Raw genomic sequence first — 18539 nt, forward strand, 5'->3', positions numbered from 1 at the left:
GAAACACCTCTGCACCCGAACGTCCCAGAGCCTACTGAGGTGACCTGTTGGTGTGGCCTTGGCACTTAACCCATACTCACCTTAAGTACCGAAGAAGAGTCCTGCAAGTTGATGTTAAGTGCTGAAACACGGTATATATGTTTTTCCCCTATAGGATAACATACCGTTCTAAAAATTGCAGTGTCAACTTTTGAAACGTATAGAAATTCATAACTTGAAAAGTATCTTCCTGATGCCAATGATCTTGGTATCTAAATTCATATAAAAATAAGTTATTTTTATAAATTGCTATTGGATTTCTTAAGGGAGTGTGTGTCTCACTTACTGCCTTTGTGTGTGCAATAAATGCTTAGGACTACCCTCTGATAAGCCTAGCTGCTAGCCAACACAAAAGACAGCATTTGTGTTGTCATTTGTGCCTCTGTAAGCCAATTGGAATTTGCCTGGACTCTTTATACAGTGTACCTCAGGTCTTGCGCTACTCTGGATTTGGTCTCACAGAAATTTTAATTATGGCAGCAGAAAAAAAACAACAATGCATTATGCAAAAATGTCACATCCTTATGTGAGCTTGCAGCTCTTGCAGAAAATTGTTTGGTGAAATATCTGCTGGAGACGACTGACATTTAATTTTCAAACCTGTCCGGTATCTCCAAACACACACAAGGTGCAAACTTGCTTGAATAAAAAACTAGAATAGTATTCTTTCTCTCTCCCATTTCACATCAAATGTTTGTACCATCTTAAATTGCTTGAGGCGCCACTACACTAAGTACTACGTAGTAACTCTTAAACCATGGTGATATAAGACTTTCTTGAAAATCGTGACTGGTGTGAGCGTGGAGGACAGCAGAACCCAAATGAAGACCTGGCTCGTTTTAGGCTCGAGGTTCCAGGAAGTCTTCGAGCTGTGCTAGGTATCCATCTAGAGCCTGGAGTGTCCAGTACTCCTCTACCTAAAATCATGGACTAGGTACAGCAAGGGTTTCCGTAGTATTTACCACTCTTATGAGCATTCAGTGTCTCAAAGGGTTCAGGATCTTTTCGAGCATTTCAATAAATTTTGTTTCCATGGAAATTTACGGAAAATTTCTTGTTGGAGATTTATTCAGCTTCACCTCAGAACAATTTACAGTCGCCACCAGTATCTATCTTTCAGGCACGGTTTAGGTTTTCCACCCATGAAACGAGAGGACACTTGGGCAAGAAATGCACTGACTTTGTGACAATATGGGGACCGCCTGACAGGACGGTGGTGCTGCAGAGGTCAGGCTGACAACACGACCATCACGATAAGGCTTCGTCAAGCCGCGCCTTTATCACATGGAGGCTTTTCTATAAATCTAAACCCTTCCAAGCCTTGCCTCCCTATAGCTCACGGAGGAGGCCTTTCGCGATGCGAAACCCCCTACATCCCTCGGTACTGAGAGGCACTGCACCTTTCATGCCACCTATTTATCCAATGCAAACAAAACAGGTGATGGACCGAATGTGGATCAATGTCACACATTCACCCCAGTCCAAAAATCTGGGCCCAAATCCATCATTTTTTTGCACTCCACACCACCCTGGGTTACACAATGGCGATATGCAAATCAGCTCTGACCCTGTGCCCCATGGGAACAGCCATGTCCTTCCCAGAACAGAATCAAGCATCCGAGGACCGGACCGGTTTCGAGGTAACACCTCATCAGCCCGGCTAGCTTGACTCCAGTGGAGTGGAGTGCCTGGGACCCACGTCTGAGCATCCCCAGCGCAGCGTTTTTTGCAACCTATTTATCCAATGGCACAGATTATTATTTAAAAGGCAAAAACTGTGTAGGATTTCAGAGAGGAAAGAACTACATTTAATGCAAATCGAGAACCACCCACACACCTGCTTTCGCACCTCAATTCCTAATGTGAGGTAGAACGGTGTTGAGTGATTCCACTACCGTCCCCTCGCACAACGACCCAACTCTGCCAGTACATTTCAACTCTAACACACTTGCCTAGTTATTCTTCAGTCAACACCCATCTCCGTCAGTGCACCTCAATACAGGTATGCAATCCTCCGTCGTAATACAGGACCGTGTTATTCCTACAAACGGACCTCCAGACATTCGCTACTGCACCTCAATATTGGCCTGGCATAACCCGTAATTCCACCAAATGGACCCACACAGCTGAGTTACTGCAACCACATTCTGACCAGCAACATTCTCTGTCTATCTAGAAATGGGACGCCCACAAAGCTTTAGCACGCACCTCTATTCTGACGTTCAGTAACTCCTGCCATTCCATGACTACTTCCATTTCAGACCCCCCAAAAGTCAAGTGGAAAAAGCATTCCACTGAAGTACAGGTATGGTCTTCCACTTGATGGCAACTGTGCACGAGCCTGAGGGAGAACCTGATCCACATATTGGCCTTTACGAGCACCAGGTCTGGGGCAGTAATCCACCTGTTGCTGTCCCTGTCTCCTAACGGTGCCTCTGGCTCTCCATTAAAGGGAGGGACGGCTCTGTACCCAGCACTCTTGTGATTCACCACCTTTGTCATAGAAGTCAGAGGGGACTCGTCTTTATCTCCCGAAAACTGAAGCTTGTGCCAGCTGGGACATTTTTAAAACACACACACTGGCTCCTGCCTCCCTGCCTTTGTTATTATAGGTGGGTGAAGAGCCCAGTGCCAGCCTGTTAAGGCAGCTGGGCAAATAGAGATCTTCCCAAGCTGCTTCCTGCCCATAAGACAGACAGTACGGAGTAAATAACGCCCCAATCTTCCTCCGGTTGAACTTTGTGGCATAAACACTATAAATAAAGGATACCATTCCCCATTTAGCAGGGCTCTGTGGAGTCTGCCTTCTCCTCGAAAATCAGCTAAGTTCTCTTTTTACCCTCCCAAAGTACACAAGCACTTCAAATCTAAGACAACCCATGCCAAATTCAATGCATAGCCAAATGCCTGTATGGTGCCTTAAAATGGTCGCCTACATACTATGGCCAGGCCTGGTCCAAAACGTTTTCAAAAGGACAGCGTTAATTCAAGTCACTTTTTAAAGGGTTCATGCAGCAAGTAAAGTGGATGCCAATATCTGAAAATGTTCTTTGACTTGAGGAAATATAAATATGGTACTAGGTTGAAACAAATAATATTCAAATCGGCTGATTAGAATCTTGACCACAAATGGTTTCTGTTGCTCACCACTTTAAATCAAGCATTAGCAAAGCCATTAGGAATGGCTTCCATTATTAGTCCTGACTAAAAATTGGTTTGTGTAGCTCACCTCCTTAATCAAGTATTAGCAAAGCCATTACGTCTGGCTTTCATTTAGTCTCGACTAAAAATGAAAACGAGGCAACTCTCACTATGCAAAAGCCAAAGCCGCTGGCTTTGTTGAAGGTTATCACCATTGCAACGTATTTCCACGCGCTGCATAGGTATTTCCTCTATCTCTTACTATTCAAAGACATCCTTCTTCAACCATGGCAACGGAGTCTGTTCTACGTTCATCACCAACAACCAATCAGATAGGCGAAAGGGGATTTGAAAAGGCACCTGGGGAGTTAAAGGGCTAGCGAGACCCGGAGGGCGTTAACCTTATTGAGAGGTGAGATTAGCCACTGCTGATAACCAACCACAATTTTAAATAAACCTTGAAAGACATGAGCAACGGCCTATGATAACCGAGAAGGTTTGTAACCGAGATGGTTGGTCTAATAAAGAATCGAGTGGCGGCTTGAGTTTGGTACATTTAAAAGGACCGCGTCACTTTACTTTACTTTCTGTTCAGCTTTTCTTGTCAACGTCCCTAGCTGATTACCCACGTCTGCTGCTAGCGCTAAACTATCATGGCCAAAGGTATTTATGTTAAGTGTGTTGTGGGGTGTGTTGAAGGATTTTGGGAACTCAGTGCAGGTCCGTAGATTATAATAAGTGTCGGTACATTGTTCTCCCGAAGAGGACGGTGCCTAAAGTGTGCGGAGTCCACGCAATTTGTGAATTGCTTTTGCTGAATGACGCTGCCACTCGTAGGCGTGTTTTTAATAGCAGTTGCGGGAATTCCACGAACCGAGTTGATTCATTAGACAGATTGTGTGTACCTACAAAATTGGTTCAGTATCGAGCGAGCGCCATAGCCTGACCCTGGCATTTCGTTTAACCCTATTTCGTGTGGTTTTTTTTTGCCTGAATGTGCAGTTTAAAATCAAAACCACGAGTCCCAGAATGCAATCTTCTGTTGCTAAAAACGTTAGACTGATGGAACAGCTTCTTGACAACTGCTGCACCCCAAAAAGACACAAGTCTAGGAACCTTACACGTGAAACCGATATTGCCCACTTAGCGGGGAACGATTTCCTTCTCCCACCCAAGAAATCAATGCGGAGGACATTCCATGTGAGCATAGAAAAACGCTATGCCCAGTAGCTCTACAGAGCACTCGGTCTAGTTTTGGATTAGAATCTTTGCGCAAGTTTCTGTTAGTCGAAGCAGCCCCCTCCTATCCATTGCTTCGTTCCTGTGTAGTTTCCAGTTAGTCCCGCCTTCTCAAATCGTTTAAAGGACCATCTACTGGATGAGGAATAGCAGATCCCTTCTTCAAACCTGCATTAATAGGATTGCTTTAATTTCTTTCATGGCATTACATGGCATATGTATAGAGCGTAGGTTACTACTTTTGGGTATCCCCCACACCCCTTAAAAAAACAAAAAGCACTGAAAGCAAATCGTTTTCGCAATCGCTATTGTAAAAATGAAAAAAAAAAAAACACCCGCGAGTGGGGCGTGTGCCACTGCGAAGCATATGTTTTCAATTATTGCGCCCGTGTCTGGGCACGATAATTCAAAAAATATGGCCTTTGGTGCGCGCAACAGACACCAATAGGCCATGGGCGGAGCTACGCGACCACCTATGGCCTATTCCGTGTTCTGTTACAAAACACGCACGCACTACAAGCCTAATGAAAATGGGCCATAGGAAATGAACACGCACGAGTGTGTGTATTTCCTAGGTCCATTTTGAAAACCCGGACAAAAGGACTCTTGCTGCGCAGCACTGCTCCGCAGTGCAACACAGGGCGCGAGCCCTAAAAAAACCATAGTGAGATATTGTCAAATCGCATTTTGCTCCAAATGTAGTTTTGAAACATATTCATGGAATTTTGCAAAATTTCCTGAAAAAAGAGTACGCAATTTCACACACCTCACATACTATTTCAAAAGTGCATCATCAGCAAGAACATTTTCTACATTCGAAAAAATCATAAGTGACAGCAGTACACTATTGACATATTCCTGCAACATACCTAAATGACACAAACAGACTTGCCACTGAAGACGTCGCAAAACTCAATTGTCAGCAGGCCATATCCTAAGAAGATAACCATATCTAGCACCTTTAGTGAAGATCATGAGGAAGATGCACTTACGTCCTTGCTCAACCTCACCAATGAATTCCTTTCTCAAGTAGTCTTCCTGGACATCACAGGGTACGACAATGCTGTCAAAAGTAGCTAGCTCCAGAAATCCACTTGAGCATAAACACCCAACAAGCCACTGCCATACAGCCAACAAACCATTATTTATCAAAAGATTCTTCCTGCTATGCACTTCATGATTTTGAGCTCTGGTGAATGGCTTAAGAGCAAAGGCTTGAATTTGAGGGTACAAGTGAAAATGGGGCACGTACATTTCCACATTTCATAACGAAGAAATGCTGTTTTACCACAATAATTTGATTACAAATGTAAAAAAAATGATTTACTTGTTTAAGTGATGAGATACTTCAGAATCTGGTCATGTACAAAAAAACAAGCATTTGCAATGCAATAGGTCTCGCATTAGGAAAGTTTGAGCTATTGTTATTGTAAATGACAATTTTTTTATTTATGTGTTGGTTTTGAAAATAGCTAAATTAATAGCTTTGTCATTTACAATGCTAATACTTTTAACTTTTGCAAATGTAACACCTATAGCATTTGTAATGCAACATGTTTTGTATTTACGCGACTTAGATGTAATGATATTACAAATAACAATGGCTTTTCATTTTTTTAAATAATTAATACTTAAATAAAAGTTATTGTAATTTATAATGGCAATAGCTTAAACTTTTGTAAATACCTTTTGTGAAGATTATGTTCAGTGTATTTAATTGTGACGCAAATCCAAGAACAGAAGTGAAATATTAACATCTTTTTGTGACATTTGTAATAAAGCTTGAAACATTAAGAGAACATATTTGAACCAGTTGTTGTTGAATGGGTGCACAGATTGATGCTGTGGTGTCGACGAGTGATGCTGTGGCGTTCAGTGATGCTGTGGTAGCGCAGAGTGATGTTGTGGTGCCCCCGAGTGATGTTGTGGTGCCCCCGAGTGATGTTGTGGTGCGCCCGAGTGATGTTGTGGTGCGCCCGAGTGATGTTGTGGTGCGCCCGAGTGATGTTGTGGTGCGCCCGAGTGATGTTGTGGTGCGCCCGAGTGATGTTGTGGTGCGCCCGAGTGATGTTGTGGTGCGCCCGAGTGATGTTGTGGTGCCCCCGAGTGATGTTGTGGTGCCCCCGAGTGATGTTGTGGTGCCCCCGAGTGATGTTGTGGTGCCCCCGAGTGATGTTGTGGTGCCCCCGAGTGATGTTGTGGTGCCCCCGAGTGATGTTGTGGTGCCCCCGAGTGATGTTGTGGTGCCCCCGGGTAATGTTGTGGTGCTCCCGAGTGATGTTGTGGTGCCCTTGAGTGATGTTGTGGTGCCCTTGAGTGATGTTGTGGTGCCCTTGAGTGATGTTGTGGTGCCCTTGAGTGATGTTGTGGTGCCCTTGAGTGATGTTGTGGTGGGGCGACAGGCCGATAGAGTGAGGGCGACAGGCCGATAGAGTGAGGGCGACAGGCCGATAGAGTGAGGGCGACAGGCCGATAGAGTGAGGGCGACAGGCCGATAGAGTGAGGGCGACAGGCCGATAGAGTGAGGGCGACAGGCCGATAGAGTGAGGGCGACAGGCCGATAGAGTGAGGGCGACAGGCCCATAAGAGTGAGGGCGACAGGCCCATAAGAGTGAGGGCGACAGGCCGATAAGAGTGAGGGCGACAGGCAGATAAGAGTGAGGGCGACAGGCAGATAAGAGTGAGGGCGACAGGCAGATAAGAGTGAGGGCGACAGGCAGATAAGAGTGAGGGCGACAGGCAGATAAGAGTCAAGGCGACAGGCAGATAAGAGTCAAGGCGACAGGCAGATTAGAGTGAGGGCGACAGGCAGATTGAGTGAGGGCGACAGGCAGATAAGAGTCAGGGCGACAGGCAGATAAGAGTCAGGGCGACAGGCAGATAAGAGTCAGGGCGACAGGCAGATAAGAGTCAGGGCGACAGGCAGATAAGAGTCAGGGCGACAGGCAGATAAGAGTCAGGGCGACAGGCAGATAAGAGTGAGGGCGACAGGCAGATTGAGTGAGGGCGACAGGCAGATAAGAGTGAGGGCGACAGGCAGATAGAGTGAGGGCGACAGGCAGATAGTGTGGCTCAATGGTTAGAGTGGCAGACCCTGATGCAGAGGTCTAGCCCGGGACCAGGGTTCAATTCCCTCCCTTGGCGGGTCTTGGCTCAAAAATTCCACGGACCTGATAATTCTCGCCTCGGTGCCTATTCCAATCATGGAGTCCCACTTTGCAACTCTGGGCAATAGCTTGCTTAATCTCCGCTAAGGATGCCTGGCCTCCACCTTGGGGGTGCCCAGGAGTGGACGCCTCACAGGGAAAGCCAGGATGGGTTCCACAGCGGTATTCTTACAAGCGCCTGGAGACCCTTGCAGGCGAGTAGTGCGCTATACAAGTATCAATTTACATTTACATAGAGTGAGGGCGATAGACAGAGGGGGATAGACAGACAGAGTGAGGGCGACAGACAGATAGAGTGAGGGCGACAGACAGATAGAGTGAGGGCGACAGACAGATAGAGTGAGGGCGACAGACAGATAGAGTGAGGGCGACAGACAGATAGAGTGAGGGCGACAGACAGATAAGAGTGAGGGCGACAGACAGATAAGAGTGAGGGCGACAGACAGATAAGAGTGAGGGCGACAGACAGATAGAGTGAGGGCGACAGATATGTGTAAGGCCAGTTTTTTTTTAAGACACGCCCTTAATTACATTGACCATGCCACTTTGAGAGACCCCCCACCAGTTCATCCCACTTAAAGCCTTGCTGAAAGGAGCACCCCAACCTGCAGCTGTTAAACAAGTGGGACATCAAAGTGCTACCCTGTTTGCGAGTGCGTGTCTTTGCGAGTGCGTGTCTGTGCGAGTGCGTGTCTGTGCGAGTGCGTGTCTGTGCGAGTGCGTGTCTGTGCGAGTGCGTGTGTAGCTGGAGCCAATGATTGATTGAAATGGAGGGAGGAGGGAGAGCGGTGGGTGAAAGCAGAACCAGCGCGCCGTTTTGAAGTCCCCATTAAGTCTTTCAACACGGATGCCAGCAGCGCTGAAGGATTGTTTGTTGCCTTAGTAGCTCATGAGCTTAGAATCCTCCAGGATATATGATGGATAGATAGAAATCCATCCGAAGAAACATATTGAAAGTGTCTTTCGGTTACAAGTGTATATTAGTGTTTAATAACGAGCGGGGGAAGTGGGAAATGTACCTCTCGTATCGTCCTGTGGTTTGGCCAGACTCTTTAATTAATGGCCAGTTGTGTCAACATTGCAACAGACGTGGCTTCCATGTGGCGCCAAGTGTCGCAAGCGTTGATTATTGGGAGGGGAATGAGGCCCTGTCACTTGCTCCTCTCCACGGCCATCCTTGTTGGGCAAAGGGAGGGGCTGAAGGCTGCAGCCAGAGGTCACCAACCTCGCAAACACACAGTCGTGCAAGAAAGAAACGCTATCCCCACTAAAAGCCAAATGAATGTTGTGCCAAATGAATGTGGTCTAATCCTGCCATAGACGTGCAGTCAAATGCGCTCGCCACTCTATTTGAAAGCGTTTATAGAGGAACACTATTAAGTAATGAGCTTTGCAAACATTTGCAATGCAATAGGTCTCGCATTATTGAAGTTTGAGCTATTGGTGTTGCATTATTTAGTGACGTGGCTGGCGTTGTGCACGCGCCTGTCTCACATGAACTGTGTCTAATCCGCCGCTTTGGTAGACTTTTCGGGCCGCTTACTATAATCTCGCTGAAACAATGCGCAAGAGCATTGGCTCAGGCGAGACCTAAAAACCTTGCTCTATTTAGTGATGTGCAGAAAGGCAAACTATGGCAGTGCTCTTGTTAAATCAGAGCTGTGAACCTTTGGTTATCTCAGGGTTCAAATTAAGTTAGGGTTTCGATTCTGGCAAGGCTCGGAATATGTCACCTTTCTTTTTACTGGACTCAGACTTTACTAGCTGTATCTCTCTGCTCTGTCAAATCTTTGACTATTAAGAGGATCTACTTATGCAGAGCTTCTTCTTATTCGCAGATTTGTTTATGTCAGCTTTCTGATCATAGTAGGGCTACAAATATACCAACCTTTGATTCTGTCTCACTTCTGATCACAGCAGAGCTCAGATTATAATATTTAAAATTATATATATATATATATATATAATTATTATTTTTTATGGTACCATAAAGTGCCTTGTGCATTGCTCTGGCAAACATACTTTTAAGCATTCATTCAATTTCACAAAATTGAAAACACAGATTACATTTGCAGCCCAGTGCCTAGGTTGCCAACTGAGGCACAATGAGACTGCTTACAGGCTGTCCTTCTCTACTTGACCACGTTGTGTAACTCTTGGCCAAATCACTTTGTCTCACTGCGCATAAGATTGTGTGGTTGCATGGCTGAAAGCATATTGGCAGTATGGAAATAACTAGACACTTGCATTTTACAACAAGATTAACTCTGAAAGGTCAAAGTCCAAATGTGTTGGGCTCGATCCTCACAACAGGTTAGTTATGCAAATTTGGAAAATATATATTCATATTCATATTTTCTCTCTCTCTCTCTCTCTCTCTCGCTCTCTCTCGTTAAAGCATTACAAAGCATGAACGTTTTCATCTGAACATATCTACAGGGGATGGAATAGGGTAGTTTCAGGACTGGAATGCTCAGCCAGTTTGTAAAACACTCAAACTTGCATGTTTAAGGTTTACAACAGTTCCTCTCCAACTCTTCCCCACCCTGGAAAAGGTGATTAATTTACTCTTGATAAGAGCAGGAGTAAAACTTTTTTCCAGGGTGGGAAAGGACCTAATAAAACGGTGGTTAGAGGGAAAGGAATTTCTCACTGGGGAAAATAATTACATCTAAAGGGAAATCATTTTTACCAAGGGAATCTGTCCTTACTCCGCAGATTTTCACAAGAACAATTATACATTTGTATATGTGCTTATACAAAACATGGATTTCACAAATATTTATTAGGAGCACTCCTGGAAACCTGCAACTGTTGCGCGTTTCCAGAACAACTTCGCTAAACTCTTGTGACTGCCTGACAGTAATAATTCTACACCTATGCAAAGTTGTGGACTTGCAAGTGTAATTTCATGACTTTAAGAATGGGGACCCCCAATTAGTCGAAGTAGCTGGGGATATGTACCGCTTCTTGATTAAACAATGTATTTATTTATCTATTTTTTTCTCATTGCGCCTATTGCACCTTCAACCCTTTGAAAGTGTCTAATTCGCTTACGCAGTTTTACTATTTTTAAATACTTTTGCGTAGTTGCTAGATTATTTATTTCTTGTCGGTTTGAGTCATGCATCAGTCAGTGTTGAGGTTTTAGGCTCGGACAGAGCTACCTAATGGTCATCTCCGGTGCCTTTGTTCACTTCGATGCACTCACAAACGGATTTCGTAGTTTGCAGGAACTTTGCTCCAGTGCATTAAACGCGTTGCTTCTGTGCCACCGGAACCCTGCCAGTGATTTCTTAGCAGAGGCCCGCCCTGAGGATGTTTTATTTCAGAAAACCCAATAAACAGCACAAGGACAAAGCAACATAAACAAACTACCTATCTACATGGGCAAGGCAGCACACATCAAGCAAGAGAGGGGATAACCATGAGGCATGTTGGACGTTGCCTGTAAGTGGTATCCCGAGAGGGTAGAAATTGGACCATGAGCAACATTACCGAAAATTAGAGGGGCATGAAGACGGCGGAATAGTTCTAGTGTAAAGTTCATAAGATGGATATTCTTTAGTGCAGACTGTGCCTCTGCAAGGCCTGAAGAGTGATTTCCATTTATGAAGATGGTTGTTTTACATGTACTGTGGAGTTGTTTTGGGACTTCCTTTTCTAAGATTTTGCTTATAAAAGATAACTTTGAATTTGGTTTGTAAAAGGCTACTATCATAGGTTCTGCTAGTGGGATCTTTAGCAAAGCATTGATTACCTACTGTAGCACAGATGCATTGACCAAGTGAGTAACATCCGGGACAAAGGTGAAGAATTCCTATGTCCAATGTGCAGAGCAATCCTAGACTAAACAGTTTGGAGGCCTTTGATTTGGAAACCTCTAAAACTTGGTTCAAGTTTGTTGGCTTGAAATTGATGAACCTAAGTTGTGGGGGGGTGAGCAGAAAGAGATGGTTGGGATTAATTTATGATAGACTCCTAGAACTCGGGGTGGGGGTCAATCATTAAAATGCTGATTGAAAGCTTCAGGTTTATTTGTCAGGCTATCTGGGTTGGATATTCCTACAACATTTTTTTCAAAGTAGGATGAAACATCAACATACTAAGAAAGACACCATATCACATGCTTCGAGTACCTCAACAAGAAGTAACTAGCATAAAAATAATACTGCACAATGAAGTTTTAATTATCCGTCAACTGAATAATTCTAAACCTCACCCATTAAGCAATATAATCACATTTCTTACTGTCACTTGATGGCCACATACGATTGCATGATGGAAGATAAAGTACTGATTTTAGAGCTGTATTTTTGGTTTGCACTGTAGGCACTATTCACTTACTGTCAACATTGAAGACACTTTCAGGGATTTGTTTACGATTCAAAATAGGAGTACTTGCTATGTAAGATGAAAAAAGAATTAAGAAAACATGAAAAAATCTAAGCAGCTTCAGAAACACTAAATGTAAACTCATTTTATTTACTTCAATTTTTTGTTTAATACTCTTCAATTTGGTATTTCAATTATTCACAACAAAGCCATCAACAATTGATATTCTCAAAAGAAGCCTATTTGTTACAATTTTTTGTAACCTTTCTCTATTTTTGGCTTTTAAACTGTCTAAAAGCCAAAAATAGAGAAAGGTTACAAAACATTGTAACAAATAGGCTTCTTTTGAGAATAACAATTGTTGATGGCTTTGTTGTGAATAATTCTATTCCAGCACTAACTTTAATTGCATTTTTTGTGTTGTTTGTAATGACGATTTTTGATCTGTATATTTGAAATGTATTTCTGTCATTGTAAATAGGAATGTTGTGGTTCTTTCTTCTTTTTTGTTGTGTACATAAGGTCTTAACTAATGCAAATTTGAAAAACTGAGAAACCAAATTGAAGAGTATTAAACAAAAAATTGAAGTAAATAAAATCATTGAAAATAAAAACAAAACATAACGTTTTATTCGGATGTTTTGAAAAAACACTTCAGGTTAAGTCAGTAGCGGCACGTGCACCTCTTTTTGTTCATTATAGCTTGTTGCAAACTGTGCTGTTGGGAGCCCGGACCCAGTGGTGGTTGCTCTTTAGTAGTTATACAGCAATAAAATATTACTAAAATAATAAATGGCAGACGTGAGCTGGTCAATTAAACAGTTTTTCTGCAGCCACTGATTTCATGGAAGCATTATGATGCAATATCGAGACCTTGCGCCAAACCCCTTCTAATCTGTAATAGGTGTGTGGTGTAATACTCAGCCATTCTTTACAACCACTGTGGCTCTAAAGCCTTTGCAACAGGAATAAGTAGTTCTCAAGAATCTGTAAGCTAAGGGAATATTGAAGTCAAAACTGTTCTAAAATACAAAGGAGATCCAGTTTCCTTTGCTGGAATCAAGCAAAATCGGTCCATCACCTACATACAGATCAAGTGGAGCTCACTGGTAGTTTTCCATGAGATGAGTCTCACTCGGGTGAGTCTCATACTCTGGAGTAAAGACTCACTCTGCAAGAAAAGACTGTCACTAAGGGAAAATCACCTCATTAGGAGCTACTCTTTGGACCACTAAGTTGCTCAAAGGGAGTGACCGACACTCTTTAAGCAAGGAGTAAGTGGCACACCTTGAAATCCTTTCTAGCTTTTGGCCCTTTGGTAATGTTCCAGACAGAATCATAAGGTTGACCAAAAAAAAGCCTCATCTCCAACGTATGCAAATGCTTCAACCTTGAGATTTATGTTCCTAGGCTACTTGTTGCATCAAATATTGCAAAGGCAGAAAGGAGCTCCATGTTTGACAGTTGGGGGAAAATAGAGCAGCTTGCAAGGTGCAAAAGTGTTTCTTTGGGGCTACACTATGACATGTTTGCAGAAGGCTTAAAGTGCACTTCAGTCTAGCACTTTGGGGGATACCCTATAGCCCCAAAAAGGTGTGAGATCTCCAGCCACCATTACCAATATTCATGAAACAGAAAGGCCGTTAGGAGTTTACAAAAATAATTGCACAGCGAATGTTTATATAAAAAAAAACATGGGTTTAAACATGAATGCACTTACAATAGTTTAATAAGTGCTTTCTAACAGATACTGTGCTATGTGGCCAAACTCCCAAACATCCCCACTCCCTTTCATGTATCCACAAGCCACATCTATCAACACTTACCCCCACAACTTGAAGATACCACTAATCTCCCTTTCAGCCTTCTTTTACCACTCCACCTTCAAAGATCAAAATCATGTTACAATGAAAGTGGAAGTCGTATAGGACATTCTTTCAGGGCAGGAAGGGCTCCTCATGTAAACTTAAAATAGCAGGAGTCTCTGGGATCTTAGGAAACGTATTGGGCTTATATGGGAGAGGGCAAACTAAGAGTACTGAAGGTTAGCAAGGGGTGGGTTGGATCATTTTCATGTGAGGCAGCAACATAGCAAACCGTAATTCTCTCATCTTTGCAAGTAAAGGGTGCCCTGGCTGGCTATGGTCCGAGTCATGGCCCAAATAGGGCCCTCCAAAATGTTACCCATCAACCTTTAGGAAGCTGAGAAGGAACTGAATACGAATCTGCTCAAAAAGATGTTCTCCTTTGGCCTAGCAGGTGTAGATGGAATCGGTAACTTTTAAAGATTGCGCAGTTTCAGCTTGGACAATCAATTTTTACTGCTCCTCTACAACTTTAAATCGCTCATGTGATAAATGTGTAGAGCGGAAGGCAGTACGGTAAAATGTTTTACATGGGTACTGTGCACCTCACCAACCCCATTCAACATTATCGCTTTGTGGAACAGTGGAGCTTCCCCGATTACACAAATTTGGAGTAACCACACACAGACGTCTGCATATTTTAGATCCCCGTCACCTTATCCCCAACTGCACTTTCAATAACACAGACCAGCCAGGACGATCCTACCTCCATTCCGTGCCCCTAGCACAGCAGAAACAACATAACATTAAGTGGGTCAGCAGCGTAAATTATAACTACAAGCTAATCACAATAATGTTTGGTGGGCCTTTGTCTCACACCTCCTCCATCAAACTGCACCCTACCCTGGATAAGCGATCCTCTTGGCTCCCTCATGCAAGACACCAAAACTCTTTCCAAATATAACACTGTCAACCATGCAAACCTCCCATATTCTACTGTACTATACATATAAAAATGTCTTGCCGCCACACAACGGAGTTTGTGGCGCTATATAAATGCTACAAAGCAATACAACCCACTTTATTTGGGCTGCACAACTTAGGCAACACATTTATTTTTTAAAGCAAACCCTGCAAGTATCACTGGGTTGGATGTGCTGCTTTCCCACCCACTCACCCTCCAGGAACCATCCAATACATCTGGAGAAACAACCCACCACCAAATAGAAACAAAGTTGCAGGATATGCCCAGCACATCAACATTCCAAAATAGAGAAGGTTGAGATTTAGGTAAAGAATCAGGGGACTGTAATTTTCCCATTAACATGCATAGAAGGGGCAAAAGTTGTAAGCCAGTTGAAGGTAAAATAATGTCATTTTGGGGCTATAAAGACTGAGCAGGAGTGTGGAATTTAATCAAATATCTACTTGTCCATGGGGCAGGCTGCTTCATAAATCTACTTGGCCTGTAAAACAAATTCACTTGGCCCTTTTGTGCTGTGTAGTGCAGTGACAAATTATGGCAGCAATCTCTTTATTTATGATCTTTGATATAGCCTCCGATTATGCCAGGGCTCATACCATGGTAGGGTTGCAATACTAGTAATTGCCTTAGTTTGCTGCAATTCCACAGATCTACATAGTGGAGCTGAATGAAGTGGTAAGCAATAGTTCCAGGACTGGAATGCCATTTTGGGTCGGTGCAAACCTACTAACCTGCATGATTGAAGGATTTTCACCAACTCTTCTTTAATCTTTTCCTAATACTGAGAATGGTTGGAAATTTACTCCAGCAGTGGCAGATGTAAAACTTCTTCAAGGGTTAGGAAAAAAGTGGTTGGAATGAAAGTGAACTTGCAAACACTCAGATTTTCACATGAGCAAATCTACACATGCATATTTGCTCGTGCTAAAATGCAGTTCACAAATATTTTTCTAGGAGTACGATTTCTTGGCCTGCTTCTGTAAATTCTTGTGAATTCATGAGCCGTAAATCTGCACTAATGCAAGGACATATACAATGGGTGGACTTTTGAAATGTCTTTAATAATTGGGTCCCTAATTAGATCTGGGGTTAACCAAGACCCCTTGCGTTTATTAAAACTCTCTTTATTTATCCATTGGCTGGCTTCACTATGAGTGACAAAAGTCTGCTCTTTTTCAAAGAGCTTAATGGCACACAAAGTAGTTTTTCTCAGTGCAATGGACTAACTTGGCATTATGTGCTTTTTTAGACCAATTATTTGTTGCTGTTTTTTTGCTTTCGGACAATGTTTGTTATAATGGCGAGGTCCTGGCAACTCCAAAATCAATATGCCAAAACAAGATTTGCATTGACAAAATTAAAAGGCTAACCACCAATTTCAGACCTACCGACTTGGCCAATGCATGTTTATTTTTATGTTTCCTATAATGTTTTTGAAACAGGTTACACCGATTTTCCATTAGGAATATTTTTGGGAAATACTAGTATGCATCAATACATTGTTATAAATTAGGCTGCAAAGAATTGATACATAAAATTGTACAGTAGTTTAGCAAAAAAAAAAAAACATTCAGTTGCATTTTTGTGACTATTTGATCTTGAAAGCAAAGAATCATTCATATTGCTTTCAAACTTCTGCAAATATTTGCATCTACTTAGAGCATTCTAGAAGCATTATACATAGCCTCATATCGCTAAACTTTGAAAAGGTGAGTACACGTTTATACTGTAACCGCTTTCAGTAGTGCAGTCCGCGCTTACAACATTTCCTTAGAATACTTACCTAACAATAAATAATTAATGAAACATAAATACAAATTTAAACAGCATTAACAAACTAACACAAATATTACATTAACTGGAGACAATGCCCTTCCCTGGTCCATACTGTAAACTGGCAGCCATGGGGTTTGTGCTGCTGGGGAGTGGGCCTACTTGTCCCAAGGACATAATACACATGAAAACTTGTTGTCCTTGACCCAAACAATTGGGCGCCGGGCTTTAGGACTTACACCCCCCTGATGACTGTTGACATAGATGATAGTCCCCAAAAAATATGTATATGTGCACTAAAGAAATGCATTCAACTTAACGAAACACTTGGGGATAAACAAAAAATGTCCTCAGCACTCAAAGTAACAAATTAAACGCCAAAATAAGAGTGTTTTGTTTCTGTATTCTTTTATTGGATCCACAAAAACTTCCTTGAGTCCATATTTCTTTACATCATTCATGCACAGAAGTAAGGCTTCTTAATCACCACAGACTTCATATACACAGAAAACAGCCAACACGTATTTCGTCCTAGGGGTACAATCGCCTCAGACTTCCTCAGGGCTTAGACGTATTAGAAGAAATCTCTGCCTCCTTTTTTCAGATCAAAATAAAAACTCCCCGTAATCTGCCATGAAACACGAGTGAGGTGTACTCTTCGGCGCTGTGGATAATTAAAATATATTGGTACATGACCTGATATTACAGAGTTGCTTTTTTATTTGAACAAAAGAGGACATTTCTTATGGACTCAAGAAAAGACTTTTGGATCTAATAAAGGACAACTGAACAATACAACTCCCATTCGGAATGAAATAAAATGGTACGGGCGCACAAACACCTAAAGGCTTTAGTTTGAGCGCTGGGGACTACTTTTGTATATCTTAAACGCCCTTGGGTTGTTTGGGTTGTGAGGTTGTCAACTCTTGTCCTCAAGCACCGAACTGTGGTTTCGATTTGTACATCTGATTGCCCCGACACATTGAGGAGCTCCCGCGTGCCGGTCTATAGTTTTTGATTAGCACTTATGGATAAACCTCATCACGACCTCTGAGCCGGCAAAGAGACTCCCCTTATTCTAAACCTTAAAATACAGGCAATTCTCCTATCAGCTACTTACGCAGACAGCCCAAGCAGGCTCTCTAATGTCTGTCGTCCGTACTTGATCTTCTAACGGACGCCATTCCAGTAATTGTTAACACTTCCGGGTCAAATAACAACCAATCCCGTAGCTGAACACATTCTGAAATCATTCTGGGAGTGGGCGGCACTAGTGCTGTATAAAATGACCTATGAACGTGGAGGGCGCATCAGCCAATCCTAATATCCTACACAGAACATCCAACCAATACATTCCCCCGGCCCGCCTTCCGATCCGATAGTTGGCGGGAACGGCAGTGTTGAGGGTGGTGGTGTTGGAATGGCTGCTCGCCCTTTCAATTTTGAGTTAGTCACGGACTGAACAATCACAGAGCCACCCTCAGATCGAGACCGCCAGGCTAGGCTGATGGCGTTGTTGTTCTGGATAGAATGAAAGGCTGGAGGAGTCAGGAAGGGGTACTCGAATGCTGTAGGGCTGAACCTGATCCTGCCCTGAACCTGTGTTGTCCGGGTGACCCATGGTTTTATCTGGTCAGTGGGTTGACCAGCAGCAGGACAGGTGCTTTTCGATGCTGCCCACTTTCCTGGGGCCCGTCAGGGTAGAGTGATTGTGTTTTCAGGCACTTGCGGCTTTTCTGGAATTTGCCGATGTGTCTTATGTGACGCCGGTTAAATTCGTACCCTAGGGCTTGTTACATTGACAACTCTCAGCCAGAACTGACCACAAGCATGTCAAACCTTTGAGGGATGACTGCCTGGGTAGGCCGCTAACTCGACTCCCATGCACTTGGCATTCTACATGACACCCTTTCACAGCCTGGTCGAGTACTACATGACACCCAGGGCTTTAAGTGGGATAAAAAACTGGAGGGGTCTCTGGAACGGGCGTGGCCAGTGTAATTAGGGGCGTGGCTTTAACATACTTTCGCTAAAAATCTGTGTTTAGCATAGTGT

At 43.2% G+C, this 18539-nt stretch overlaps 1 protein-coding gene across 3 annotated transcripts in view; it reads right to left on the minus strand.

The window, feature by feature from the left end:
• MDM4 (MDM4 regulator of p53) overlaps positions 1-17695 on the minus strand; it is a 417739-nt gene extending 400044 nt beyond the window's left edge. For all 3 annotated transcript variants that reach the window (XM_086923458.1, XM_086923459.1, XM_086923457.1), the window contains exon 1: positions 17605-17695. The gene's annotated coding sequence lies outside the window, so the exon portion shown is untranslated. The remainder of the gene's footprint in view (positions 1-17604) is intronic.
• Between the last annotated feature and the right edge of the window lie 844 nt (positions 17696-18539).

This window comes from Lissotriton vulgaris, chromosome 5 (assembly GCF_964263255.1).
Source record: "Lissotriton vulgaris chromosome 5, aLisVul1.2, whole genome shotgun sequence".
NCBI lineage: Eukaryota > Metazoa > Chordata > Amphibia > Caudata > Salamandridae > Lissotriton > Lissotriton vulgaris.